Genomic DNA, 14,590 nt, shown 5'->3' on the forward strand with positions numbered 1-14,590 from the left:
TCTCTAGTACAGTCAATCAATCAATCAAAGACATTTTATCTCTGTTTTTGAATTTGAAGGAAGGGAAAAGGATTCCAAAAGAGGAAATTGATTAGTATAAATTGGGTTTTACTACACTAAACAAGTTCAGTGGGTACTACTGTGTACATGAAAACTAGAGACCTGCTTTCCTTGAAAATTATTATTTAAACTACTGCAGGTTATGAAAATTCTACCTATTAATATTGAATATTGAATATTTAGTTGATGGACTTCTAGTTTTCAGGCAGATATGTAAAGGAAAACTGGTATCAAGGGCTCTGATCTTCATCCAAGACACCAATACTACATCTCAATTCAGTTGAAAAGGATGATCATGCCTCAACCTTCAACAGCCATCAATTTCATTTATGAGTGTAATTTCTGTCATCTTGTATTTTATTCCTAATGTGTAAAAATTGAGTTTTCAGGCAATGCAACAAATGTCAATTTTCAAAACCCTACACTATGGAAATTTGCAGATGGCAGGGGCCAGAAGTCAGTGCAGAATCCCAACAGGAGGGCTTTATGTAGCATATGCCACCTTACTAAATGCTGAAGCAGGCACCCCACCACAGCTGCGGGGGCAGGGCCTGCTGTTTCCGCAAGAAAGCAGAACTCTTGCCCACCCACTCATGCATGCTCTTACTTCCCCTGTTGAATCACACATTTATCATATTAAGTAGGTATGGAGCACCTGGAATGGCCAAGTGAACATGAAGTCCAAATTCCAAGTGTAGTTCCCAGAGTAACAGCAGCAACATCTGAAAACTTGTTCAAATACAATATCTCATGCATTCCATTTCACAGAATCAGAAACTCTGGAGATGGGGCTCAGCAATGTGTGGTGTAAATGCCCAATGGGTGATTCTGATGCACACTAAAATTTGAGAACCATCCTTCTAGTTCCTTGACATTCCTATACAGATGAAGAATATGAGAGTGCAAAGTGACTTGCTCAAGACCACTGCTCCAGTGTGTGGCTGAGTCAGGATTAGCATCCAGGTGTTATGGACTAAAATTTGTCTCCACCTACCCCAAGACTGATAAAGCACTAAGTCACAATGCCACTATGTTTGGAAACAGGGCCTTTAAAGCTATAATTAAGATTAAGTGAGGTCAAAAGGGTGGGACTCTAATCCAATAGGATTGGTGTCTTAATAAAAGAAGGAGAAACACCAAGAGTCTGAGTGCTCAGAGAGAATGCAGTGTGAAGACACAATAACAAACAGCCATGGGCAGGCCAAAGAGAGAGCCCTTGGGAGAAATCAGACCTGCTGACCCCTTTGTCCTGGACACTCAATCTCCAGGACTGTGAGAAATACATTTCTGCTGTTAAAGTCAGCCAGTCTGTGGTATTTTATTATTGGCATCCCTGGCAGACGAATATACCAGGTCTTCTGATTCTCTGGATGTCAAGATTTGATTTAAGTGATTCTGGAATTCTGGACCAAGCCCGCAACATCTAGAGAAACAAGTAAATCTCCTGGAAGGCTGTTCTATCAGTGACACATAGTAAGAGGGAGATTCCTGGAGCCCTTGGTTGGCCACGAGAGGTGGTCAGGACCTGCCGGGAAGGTGTGTTCTCCTGACCTGCAACTAGTGTGACAGTTCTGCCACTGGTGATGCGAGAGCTGTGGTCCTGGCTCAAAGGGGCCACTGCGTCAGGAGAAACTGACAAGACTGAATGGCAGGAGGGAGGCTGCCTTTGTCTTCAGAGAAGTGGGAAGTAACATCGGTTTGGGTTTCTAGGAAGGGCAGCAGCCACACGCCCTGTGGATAATCCAACTCTGGAGAAAAGTGTCCCAGAGACTCCTGAAGTCCAATCCGTCACCTTCTGAGCCACAAAATCCTTCTTCCAATGGAATTTCATAACTCAAGCAATCGCATTTCATAAAGCCTCTGATTCTGCCCTCTGGAATTCTTGTCCGTTAAGGTCACCTCTGAATTTTCAACTCCCTCATCTCCCATAGCCACCCATCCATCCAGGCAGCACACAATCTTATTCCTTTTTTCTCTGAAACATATTTCCACTCTTCTTTGTCCTAGCTGCCACTACCTTTGATGATATTTTGTCACCTCTTGCTTGGACTACACATGAAGTCTTCTTCTCACCACTGACCCTACTTTTTAGATATTCTCTCCATAATACAGACAAAAATCTTGTCTCCAAAATATTAGTCTCAGACAAAGCTTTTCGATGTACCCTTCCCACCTGATCTTGAGCCATATCCCTACTCTAGCTCCTCAGGATGCAGCAGCCTAACCCTCTATGCCTAGAATCCAGCATGCTCCCTCCTCCACTCCCCTGGGTCTGTATGTATAGGGTCCTAACTTCTTCTGGAAAATGCCCATTTGTTTTCTTTGTGTGTATGGCAAAACAACAATGCCTGTATTCCCACTGACAATGTAAGAAAGATACATTACCCATCTTATAAAGCCCACTCTCCACTTCCCTTCCATCTGCCAGAGGTAGCAGCTATGCCTAATTTGCAGTTTCCCAGTCTCCTATTCTTCTTGATAGTTTTATTCCATGTATACATACCAATAAATAATATATTATTTGGTTTTGCTTGTTTATAAGAAGAAATAAATGTTCATATTTTTCAAGGTCTTCTTTTTCATCATTATGTACCTGTGATTTGCCCGCATTGTTGTCACACTGTTGTGGGTAACTGTAGCTAATTAATTGTGCTGCTCTCTATATAAATATATACACATAATATGCACACTTTCTCCATTCTATTGTTGATGGGCATGCGTGTGATGTCCAATTTTCAATATCATGAACACATATCTGATGCAAAAATGTGTGAATTTTATAGGCTCTGTCTGCAAAACTTTTGGGGCCACAGGATATGTGTATTACCAACTTCACCATGTTACCAAGTAATATCAGGTTGTTTTCTAACATGGCTATCACAACTGGCAATCATAATGTCTTAATTTTCTATTTATTGATAAATTTAGTCTGATGGTACTTTGTTTAGGATTTTTGCATGTATGTTCAAAAGTGAACCTGGACTCTAACTTTCCTTAAATAATCTTTGCATAAGGCTATACTAAACTTAAACATTAATTTAAGAATTATTCTTCTTTTTCTACTCTTTTTAAAAGGTTTTCAAGATTGGCATTATAAGTTGCTCAATTTTTTTGTTGTAGAATTTGCCTATAAAATTATCTAAGCTCTTTGGTTTGGGAGGAAACTCTTTTCCTCCCAACAATGAAATAATTATAACATAATATTCATTTTATTTAATAATTATAGGAGCATTTTGACTTTTTAGTAAGTTTGATCATTTATATTAATTTATGTTTTTTTTTTAGGAATTTGATCTAATACCTGGTCTTGGGCCACATTTCAAAATTAATAGTATAATGAGCTGGGGTTGTGGTTCAGTGGTGGAGTGTTTACCTCGCACATGTGAGGCACTGGTTTTGAGCCTCAGTACCACATTTTAAAAAGTAAATAAGCAAAATAAAGATATTAAAAAAATTAATGGCATAAAGTGATTCATAATCTCTTACCTATTAAATCTGATGCATTGATTACATAATCTTTATTCCTCATGCTGCTTACTGGTGGATCCTTTTCTATATCAGTCTTTTTCAGAGTTCCAGACATTTTATTTGTCTTTTGGTTTGCAACACAAATTTTACAGGCATTTTAAGCTCCACCAACACCTTTTTCCTTCTGTCTCTTGCATGGGCCGCCTGTGTGGGATCATGGGATCATGCTCTGCTTTCAGACTTGGCTGAAGACCTCGCAGAGTGAACCTGCCTGAGTGCCACATGCTGTGCCCTGGCCAGTTCATCCTGCTTTTTGCTCCTCTTTTCACTCATTGTCTCTATAAATAAAGTTTTATTGGAACACAGTTGAGCCCGTTCTTTGTCCTGATGTCTTTGGCTGTTCGGGGGCTAGAATTACAAAGCTGAGTAGATGGAACAGAGTAATCACAGTAGTGAAATTTGCTATCTGTTCCTTCACAAAAAAACGTTGCCAACTGTTGCTGTAAGGGTATTGCTTTAAGATTTTCCTCTATTACTTGAACTATGTCTTACAAATTTTGCTGTACAGTATTTTCATAATTCTTCTGAGCTTGGTGTTTTTGATTACATGGTATAATTTCTTTGATTTGTGAAGATTATTTAAGGTCACTTGAAAGTGTGATTTTTTTTCAAATTTCTAAACATGAAACTTTATCAAGGTATCTTTTTTATAACCGACTTCTAATCTAAATTGTTTTGTGATTAGTTTAATTAGTATAATACTAATTGTCTAAAACATTCAGAAATTTTATTTCTGGTCTATCACATGACCAATTTTTTATATGTTCTTGAAAACAGTTTTATTTTGTAACTGTTGGATGTAGTCTCTTATTAATTGTACCTTTAAACTCTTTTACATCCTTATTGATTTTCTGTTTGACCAAGGAATTACTGAGAAAAGTGTTAACATCTCCCACTGAAGGGAAGATTTATAAACTCCTGCAGCACTGACCATTTCTCCTTTATGTCTTCAAACACATACCAATTAAACCTTTAGTAACTTCCTGGTGAACTGACCCTCTCAGGAAGATAAGAATTTTTCCTATTCATTTCTAATAATGTTTTTGTTTAAAGTTTCTGCTGTTTGTTTGTAAATCTACTCTGAGAATCTCTAGCTCTCATTGGAGAGTATGTCCATTAGGTTCACCAGTCATTATGATATCTTCATATTTGCCCACTTGATTATACACTTTCCACTTCTTCCTTTTTTTTTTCTTCTTTTACATTGAAATTTCCCCACTACACTTTTCTCCTTTACTTACTTTAAAGGCATATACTCTTTCTTTCTTTCTCTTTCCTTCCTTCCTTTGTTCCTGTTCCTCCTTCCCTTCTTTGAGGCTACTCTAGATGTTTTAATTTGCATATTTATCTTAAAGTATCAATGTATTATTATCTTTACTTTTCTAGAATAATAAAAGAGCTTAAGAATTCTTTATTATCAAGGCTGGGGTTGTGGCTCAGTGGTGGAGTGCTTGTCTGACATGTGTGAGGCACTAGGTTTGATTCTCAACACCACAAATAAATAAATAAATAGATAAATATACATCAGCAACTAAAAAAATATTAAAAAAGAATTCCTTATCATCAAATACATCCCTATTTTCATGTTATTTACATGTGATTATTATCCAGAACTTTGAATGCATACTGATTACGTATTTAATTCCCCAATTTATAAATATATTTGTTATTGTTTTATATAGAATTGTTTATCATTGTGTTTTAATTTAACTTTGTTTTAGCCATTTCTTCTTTTTTAGAACATCTTTCTGAGATCACTTTTATTTCTAATGTTTTTTTTTTTGTACTGGAGATGAAACCCAGGGGTGCTTTACCACTGAGCTATATCCCTAGCCCTTTTAATTCTTAGACAGGGTCTCACTAAGTTGCTGAGGGCCTCACTAAGTTGCTGAGGTTGGTCTCAAATATGGGATTCTCCTATTTCAGTCTCCCTTCTCTCCTGGGAAGTCATTAGGATTGCATGTTTATACCACCATGGTCAACCTAAATTATATTACTTAGTTTTGTTGGTGGCAAATTTCTCAGGTTTGTTTTGTCTGAAAATATCCTATATAGTTTCTCCTTCTTCAAAGATTATTGAAGAAGATTCAAAGATTACTGAATATCTTATTATCTCTCAGCATTTAACATATAAATGTGTGTGTGTGTGTGTGTGCGTGTGTATCTATCTATCTCTCAACAGAATGGCTTGGAGCATTTTTATTACTAAGTGAAACAAGGAAACTATGAGTCTATTTCTAGTTAAACAACTAATTTGCTACCCAAAATTACTTAATTAAATCAGACTATGCTTCAGTTCATCCCCCTAGAAAGGAGAATTAGCTAGTGTTCTACCTTATAAGAAAATCAGTAAATTAAGTAGCTATAATAGGGGAAATGAATTTAAGGGCAGGTTATTTTACCTTCTTAACTATGTGAATATATCCTAAAGTGCTGAGGCATCAAGAACATTTTAAATTAGTATATGAAAGAGAATGAATCAATTTTTAAGAAATTATTATTCTGAAAGATCCAAAGTACATTTATCTAAAAAGAAGTTAACTTGAATTATTAAAACATATTCAGTAGGATGAGGAGGCTCTATTCTGAAAATCAGCCTTTAAAATAGATTCTCTCAACTCTGCTCACATAACTGTGAAGAAGACTGTCACTTAAGCACACTGCTCCTGCAGAAAGCAGGTACCTGGAAATGAGGCAAGGGCCTCTGCATTTATAAAGCATTCATTTTAGAGATGAATGAACAACAGACCAAGTTTGTGGAACTAATGGCAAAGTTGAGACTACAAACCACAGCTAAATGAGGGTGTTTTTTTTTAAAGAGAAAATCCTATGAAAACTAATATTTCATTGCATTTAAATTCATTCTACCATTTTGGGGTTTTGAAATATTTGGGGTTTGCTTTTGTGGTGCCAGGGGTTGAACGCAAGGGCCTCATGCATGCTAGGCAGGTTCTCTACCTCAGAGTTATATCCCCATATCCATAAGACTGATAAAGAGTCTTGGGGGTAGGGTGGCTCCAAGTAATTATACTTCATTGCAGCTATCACCTAAGCAATTCTTGTACTACCATGCCTGAGATTCAGTTATGTGGATTAAAACATTGATGACGATTTTAAAACAAAACTATTTTGGGAACACAGTTATCTGTCAGTCTTCAATATTCTAATTCAAATTAATTCATAAAAGTACTAACAAGATGCCAAACCAAATTGTGTTGTGAGGGAACAATGGAGAGGTAAACTTTGGAGGAGGAAAAGAGTAGAAAAGGTTAGAACATCAGATAAAGATCTCTGCAGATGAGCTAGCTTTGAGCAATATTGTGGGTTAGAACATACAGTTTGTGGGAGAGAAGCTGGACAATAAAAAAAGACCATTATGGCAACTATAGTGAGGAGACTACTTCAAAAAGTGGGGGGTGGGTAACAAGGACAGATAACAAAAACAAAGAAACTCCCCTTCTGTTTTAGTGTAAGTTCTAGTAATAAAATAGAAGGCATAAATAAGAAGAATGGGTAAGTTTGCTTGTTAAACGGGAAACAATAGAACCCACAAAAAGGGGTACTACAATTATTTAGGATAAAAAAATGGGCCCCTACTGGAATATAGTAAAGCTCAATAAATTTTAACTATTACTCCTTTTAAAAACATAGAAAAGGGCTGGGATTGTAGCTAGTGGTAGAGCACTTGCCTAGCATATGTGAGGTACCGGATTCAATTCTCAGCACCACATATAAATAAGTTAAATAAAGGTCCATCAACAACTAAATATATATTATATATATAATATCTATTATATATATATATATATATATATATATATATATATATATATATATATATAAAACTATAAAATGAGTTTAAAATTTTTTTTAAAAAACATAGAAAAGAAGCCAGGTGTGGTGGTGCATGCCTTTAATCCCAGCTGCTCAGGAATCTGAGGCAGGAGGATCACAAGTTCAAAGCTAGCCTCAGAAAATTAGAGAAGCCCTAAGCAACCTACAAAGTCCCTGTCTCAAAAAAAAAAAAAAAGGGCTGGAGTTGTGGGGATGTGGCTCAGTGGTTGAGTGCCTCTGGATTCAATCCCCTAAACCAAAAGAAGAAGAAGAAGGAGAAGGAGAAGAAGAAGATGAGGAAGAAGAAAGAGGAGGAGGAGGAGAAGAAAGAAAAAGAAAGGAAGGAAGGAAGGAAGGAAGAAAGAAAAGGTACCCTGAAATTGAAGCCATCAAGAATCACCACCCCAAATTCAGTCACTCATGAGGTTATTGGTCATGATGGTGCCTCCACAGAATGTAACACAGGACAAACTGACTGGCTTGACTTGTGACTGCTATAGGGCCACAGTGTCCCAAGCCTGTGTAGAAAGACTGCCCTCTAAGATCTTTCAGGATTTGTGCTTTCTTCCTGGATTACTCCCCTTTTCAGATCTGTGCTGCCCTCCTGACCTACCAACCATTGCCTTCCAAATTCCCAAACTTGGGCTCCATTCCTAGAGAATGATGATTATCACTTTCTTGGCATTACATTACCACAGGCAAATACAATGATAACTATCTGTGGAGATGTGGGGATGTGGCTCAGTGGTTGATGCAATACATGCAATACAGACTGGAGTCTCTTGCAAGTGATCACTATCTTGTGGGCTGTTTATATGGAACATAGGCCAGTCCTATGGATTGGTGTTGAATAAAAAATAGATTATCGTTTGTCCAACTGTAAGCATAGATAATGTTATGATGGCAAAAAGATTTCATTGTTAAAAAAATATTGAGAATCTTGAGAACTGGGGAGAATTCCCTGGTGTAGCGGGAGTTCCTAGCATGTATTGAATCCTGGTACTTCTGATGATAATGCTCCAAAGTGAAATACTTCACACACCAACCAAATGAATGTGATACAAAGAGCCTTTTGGGAACATCAATTTCCTTTTGTCCCCATCAATTCCTCACTCACTGAACAGCATAATGAACTTTAAAACCCTACATAGATCATCAGTTTGAGACATGTATTCCCCTGGTATATCTCAAGCCTGACTTTCCAGTTTTTAGATACATCTCTCAAAATTTTCATTAGCAATCCTCATGTTCCTCAGTAAGTGACTTCTCTGGGGACAGGAACATTTTTGTTTCTTAGGAGACAGAGATGAATATATGATGTTGACCCACACACAGAAATTCAGCTTAGAATTACATACCAGTTCTTAATATGCAACAAATGGGTAAGAGTTTGAAAGTCCATGTTCCTGAGGCATCCTCCAGAAATCTGTTCTAAGTCAGGGGATGAATGGAGGGGTAAGAAAGAAGAGGAATCAGGAGACAGTCCCCAGGCTTGCAGACCAGTTGATGGACAACTACAGAAAGCCAATGAACAGGGAGCAACTGTTGCTACTTTGACCTTAAGTTTCCTTTAGATGGAACCCTTCTGGCATATCTTCTTACTCTAGGGCTAAGCTTTACTTGTATGTACATGATGGTTCCAGAGAAAGTAAGAAAGAAGGAGAAAGTAGCTGAAAATGGAGGGGGTGGGGAGAGAGCAAGGGAAGGGAAGGAGAAGGAGGAAAAGGGGAAGAAGAAGAAAGCAGGTGTGCACATGTGTGTGTGAGAGAGAGAGAGAGAAAGAGAAACCTGAGGTAGAAAAAGCTAGCAATTAGAGAAATGCAAATAAAAATCACTCTCAGATTTCACCTCACTCCAATCAGAATGGCAGCTATTATGCATACAAACAACAATAAGTGTTGGTGAGGATGTAGGGGAAAAGCTACACTCATACACTGCTGTGGGACTGCAAATTGGGGCAGCCAATATGGAAAGGAGTATGGAGATTTCTTGGAAAATTGGGAATAGAACCACCATTTGACCCAGCTGTCCTTTTCCTCGGTCTATACCCAAAGACTTAAAAACAGCATACTACAGGGACACAGCCACATCAATGTTTATAGCAGCACAATTCACAATAGCTAAACTCTGGGACCAACCTAGATGCCCTTCAATAGATGAATGGATAAAAAAATGTGGCATATATACACAATGGGATATTATTCAGCAATAAAAGAGAATAAAATCATGGCATTTGCAAGTAAATGTATGGAGTTAGAGGAGATAATGTTAAGTGAAGTTAGCCAATCCCAAAAACTCAAATGATGAATGTTTTCTTTGATATAAGGAAGCTGATTCATAATGGGATAGGGAGAGGGAGCATGGGAGAAATAGATGAACTCTAGATTGGGCAGGGGGTTGGAGGGGAAGGGAGGGATCATGTGGTTAAAAATGATGGTGGAATGTGATGATCATTATTATCCAAAGTACAGGTATGAAGACACGAATTAATGTGAATATATTTTGTATACAACCAGAGATATGAAAAATTGTGCTCTATATGCGTAATAAGAATCGTAATGCATTCCGCTGTCATATATAAATTTTTAAAAAATGAAAAAAAAAGAAAAAGCAAGCAAGGAATGAAGGAAGAGAGAATAAACAAGCATGAGAAGGAGGAGGAGAAATAAAGTACTGGAACAGGTTTAGACGTGCAAATGAATGCCAAATCTGGGCTTATTAAAAAGCTGCAAAGAGATTCATTTTAAATGACAACACTAGATCCACAAAACCAAAGTCCAAGATGCACCTCTGCAACAGCTGGAAAGGAAGTTTGCAGATCAATCTTAGCTAAAATACAGGAAATATGTGCATTTTAATTGCTTATGTCTGATGTTCCCAGAAGTATAATGAAGTTCTTAACAAAAGCACAGTGCTTTGTGACATGGAGCCACTTCGATGACCCATATAGATTAGTGACACAGAAAGGGTTCATCTGGAAGGCTGCTTGGGACCTCAGACCTGAGAAAAATAATCTGAGAAGGGACAAATGAAACTTAGGTAAAAGAAGCTATGATAGGTGGTCCTCTTAATTAAGCACAAGGCAATAATAATAAGTTTTGAAAGGGATAGATAAAGCTCTTCAGAAGATAAGGATATTTGTAAGCAGAGCTGTGCTCACACCCATACAGGGGAATTGATAATACTACACAAGTAGACACCAGATGTAGAGTTTAGTTGAAATATAGGCATCAGATTTCAAATAAACTTATGTTCCTCTTTTCTTCCATTTATGTTTACTAGATTGCTCAACATATGTTTATCTTGCAAATGCTGTAGCCCAAGTGCTGTGTTGGCTTGGGGACAAATCAGAAAAAAAACGATAATAAAAATCCCAACTAAACCTAAGACACACATATTCATGAACACACGCGCATCTTTTTAAAAATTTTGGATGTAGAAGTTCGCATTGCCTATTCAGAACAGAGCCTGTAATTTCCAAATGTGGAGTCCTTTTTCTTCAGTAATTAGGTAAAGCTTACCCTTGGAGGAAGAGGGTCCAAAGCTATACTTGCTGAATATCTAGCCTAAGCAATGTGATCTGGCAGAAATGAAGAATGAGAAATGAAGTAACCACTAGGTCACTGTATGCCTGAATTTTTAGCATTGACAGGAACTGGGAGAAATAAAACTAAAGAAAAAAAGAAAAAGCACCTTGTCTCCAACCCAATGTTTCTCAGGAGACAACCTGCTGGGAAAAAAAGGAAACCATGAAACAAATCTGCGCACCATCATGAAGCACCAGATTATTGAGATTATAAAGCAATAGTGAAAATCACTTTCCAGTTATATTCTCTACTAAAGGTATAACAATTTGAATGTGTTGATTTGAATTCTGACTGACTATTTTTCCTCACTACTAGATGTGACCAAATGGTAGGTTCAAAGAGTCAGGTAGAGAGATCTGAAATGTGTATTCAAGGAGTTACACTGCATTAGCACTAGTGACCTTAAGAGGGCTTGTGCCCCATCTGTGGTGACTTCTGCAGGGGTGTAGGAGTCATATTAGTTCAACATTTTGAGACATGAGGGATACTGCTGGAGCTTTCAACAGCCAGAGCCCTCGGCAAGGCCTTTAGTAGGGCTACAGCCCTTCAAGCTAATTCGTTTCTGTTCTCTGCATGTACTTGAAATGCCTGCTTCTTTTTCAGTCACCTTAAACCCCTTGGTCTGAGCCAAGGTGAATCATCGTCTAAAGCTACAGAGCAGTTCTCATTCCATGAAGAAAAGTTTCAGCGCAACCTGAGACTCTTTCATTTCCATTATGGGACAAGGCCAGTTCTCCATCAGTGGAGGTTCTTTTTCACTAATAGCCTAAGACCTCTCAAATCCAGTTTTTATAGTTACAATTGCTCCAATGATCTACATTTTTTTAAATTTTTTTTTTAAAATTTATATATGACAGCGGAATGCATTACAATTCTTATTATTCATATAGAGCACAATTTTTCATATCTCTGGTTGTATATAAAGTATATTCACACATTTTCGTGTCTTCATACCTGTACTTTGGATAAAAATATTCTTCACATTCCACCATCATTTCTAACCCCATGCCCCCTCCCTTCTCTTCCCACCCCCTCCCTATCTAGAGTTCATCTATTCATCCCATGCTCCCCCTCCCTACCCCACTATGAATCAACCTCCTTATACAATGATCTACATTTTTACTTAAAGATCTGCCTAGTTTCTCAAAGCATCAGATATAAGAGTAGAAGAAAACAATACAAAAAGCATTCTTACATAATCTACATAGTCTACTTTATCAAAACCATGTAGCCATGTATGTTTGGGAATTTTTAGATTAAATTGTATTTATGTTAACTGGTTCTCCATTAACTAAAAAATTGAAGCCAAATAATCTTGATTTGCTCCCAAAATAGTTTTTGTTTTTTTTTTAGTTTTATCTCTTTCTTCCCTAGAAGTCTGCATACTTCCTCAAACATGACACATACTAACCCTCCTCCAGGTTTTTCTTTATGATGATCCTTCTGTCTCAAATGCCCTTTCGACCCCATTTGCAATCTACAAACACAGTATAAAATCTGCCTCTTTTCAAATCTTTCCTGACTCCCTAGTGACCTAACTATTTCTTCTATGGTATATAACTTTTATGTTTACCTGGAGGCTGAGGCAGAAGAATTGCAAGTTCAAGGTCAGCTGTGGCAACATAGCAAGGCCTTAGGCAACTTAGTGAGACCCTGTTTCAAAATAAAAAGGGTGGGGATGTGACTCAGTGGTAGAGCACCCCTAGGGGTTTGATTCCGGGTAGTGGGGGGAAAAGCCTTTTACTTTTATTTAACACATTTTGTATGGCTTTATCATTAGTTCTTCAGATATCTAACTCTCTGACTACACTTTAGATTCTTGAAAATATGATTATGTGTCTTGCTCAACTTTAAATTTTCCTCAATCCCTAAACATGCCTTTTACATAGTAAGTACTCAACAAATGTTTGTTGAATAAATTAACAAATGATTGCCAGGGCTCTTTACCTAGCTGTAAATGTCTTAAAGCTCTTTAGAAAGTTATTAATTTTGTCTTAGCTTAGTAGACATTGAAAAAATACCTCATTATACTCAATAATATATTATACCTAACCTATGGATTATAGAGGGGTTAGCATTAAATCTTCTTTACTCTAAAACCACAATCAACATGCTTTTAAATTTTCATTTAATCTAGGCAATTTATAGATAAGATCTAGGAGCCTCTTTGGCCTTGTGATCTATTTGACCTCTTTTGTGTATTCTGGAGGTCTCACCAAGATGTGAACCAGCAGGGCCTTAGCACAGCCAGAGACTCAAGCAGGGCCTTGGGACCAGTCCAAATATTTGTCATCACCTACCAAACAGCTGAAAGTCAAGCACAGGTTTCTGTTGCTTATTAAAAGCGTGACTTGGGACCACAACCTTCGTATATTCATGAAATCAAGCACAAACATACATATATGCGCAGGTTTTTATTTGGCTAAGGCTTCCAGGGTGCAGGTGGGAGAGTTATTTAGATTTTGTTCCCAATTAATTGAGTTAGAAATCATAGTAAACAAACAGTTTTAGCACATCTTCTGCCCCCCAAACAGTCCCATACCATTGAAGAACAGCTGCTTCAGGATCCCAAGTGGTTCATAAAAACCTGGGTGGAGCATGGGTTCTGCACCCTGGCAAAGGAATCCCCAGGCACTGGGTGTAGGATCTACCACTAAAGTGTGTATTATGTACCACATCATGTATGGTAGCGCAGAAGGCAATGTATGCATAGAATGAGCCAGGTCCTGTGCTGCTCACTATAGCTCTGTAAGCTTGAAAAATTCTTAATATCCTCATTTTAGAGATCAGGTAAGTAACAAATCCAGAATTCACATTTGGGTCTATCCTACCTTATGGTCTTTACCATTCATTTTGGAGACTGCATGTGAAAGCTGTACTGATATAGATATAACAGTGATCTGAAAATGGCATGTGGCACCAGAGAAACCATCAACTTTAAAATTTGTAATAGGAGAGAAAGAAATAGGACAGTCAATGAAAAAAAAAATCAATGTTCTGGTTAGGCAAAACTTATACTAATTATAGTCATTCATGGGAATTGTGTACAATCCTGCCTAATTATGAGCCAGTACAATATTTGTGTATAAAAATAAATGTCAGAATAACTTTGATCTAAAAATCTATTTAATTAGAATACTGAGTTCTATACATATGTAATCAGATATCAATTTATCCAAGTCCTAAAATACATCTTAGTTTGTTTTCTGCTACTTTAAAAGTACACCATAGACTGACTAAATTATCAACAATAGACACCGACTTGGCCCACAATTCTGGAGGTTAGAAGTTCCCAGATTGTGATACTAGCTTCTAAAGAGAGTCTTTGTGCTGTTTTATAAGATTGAAAAGAGGTAAGTGAGCACCCACAAGTCACAGAGGGAGCATTTAAACTCTATCTTTCTTCCTCTTCTTCTTCTTCTTAAGTCAGTAATCTAATTATGAGGACTCAAACCTCATGACCTCATCTAACCATAATTACCTCCAAAAGGCTCCCCACCAAATTCCATCAACATATGAATTTGGGGATTAAGTTTCCAACAAATGAATTTCGGGGTAGTAATGAATGTTTGAAACTGCAG

This window comes from Marmota flaviventris, chromosome 2 (assembly GCF_047511675.1).
Source record: "Marmota flaviventris isolate mMarFla1 chromosome 2, mMarFla1.hap1, whole genome shotgun sequence".
NCBI classification, from domain to species: domain Eukaryota; kingdom Metazoa; phylum Chordata; class Mammalia; order Rodentia; family Sciuridae; genus Marmota; species Marmota flaviventris.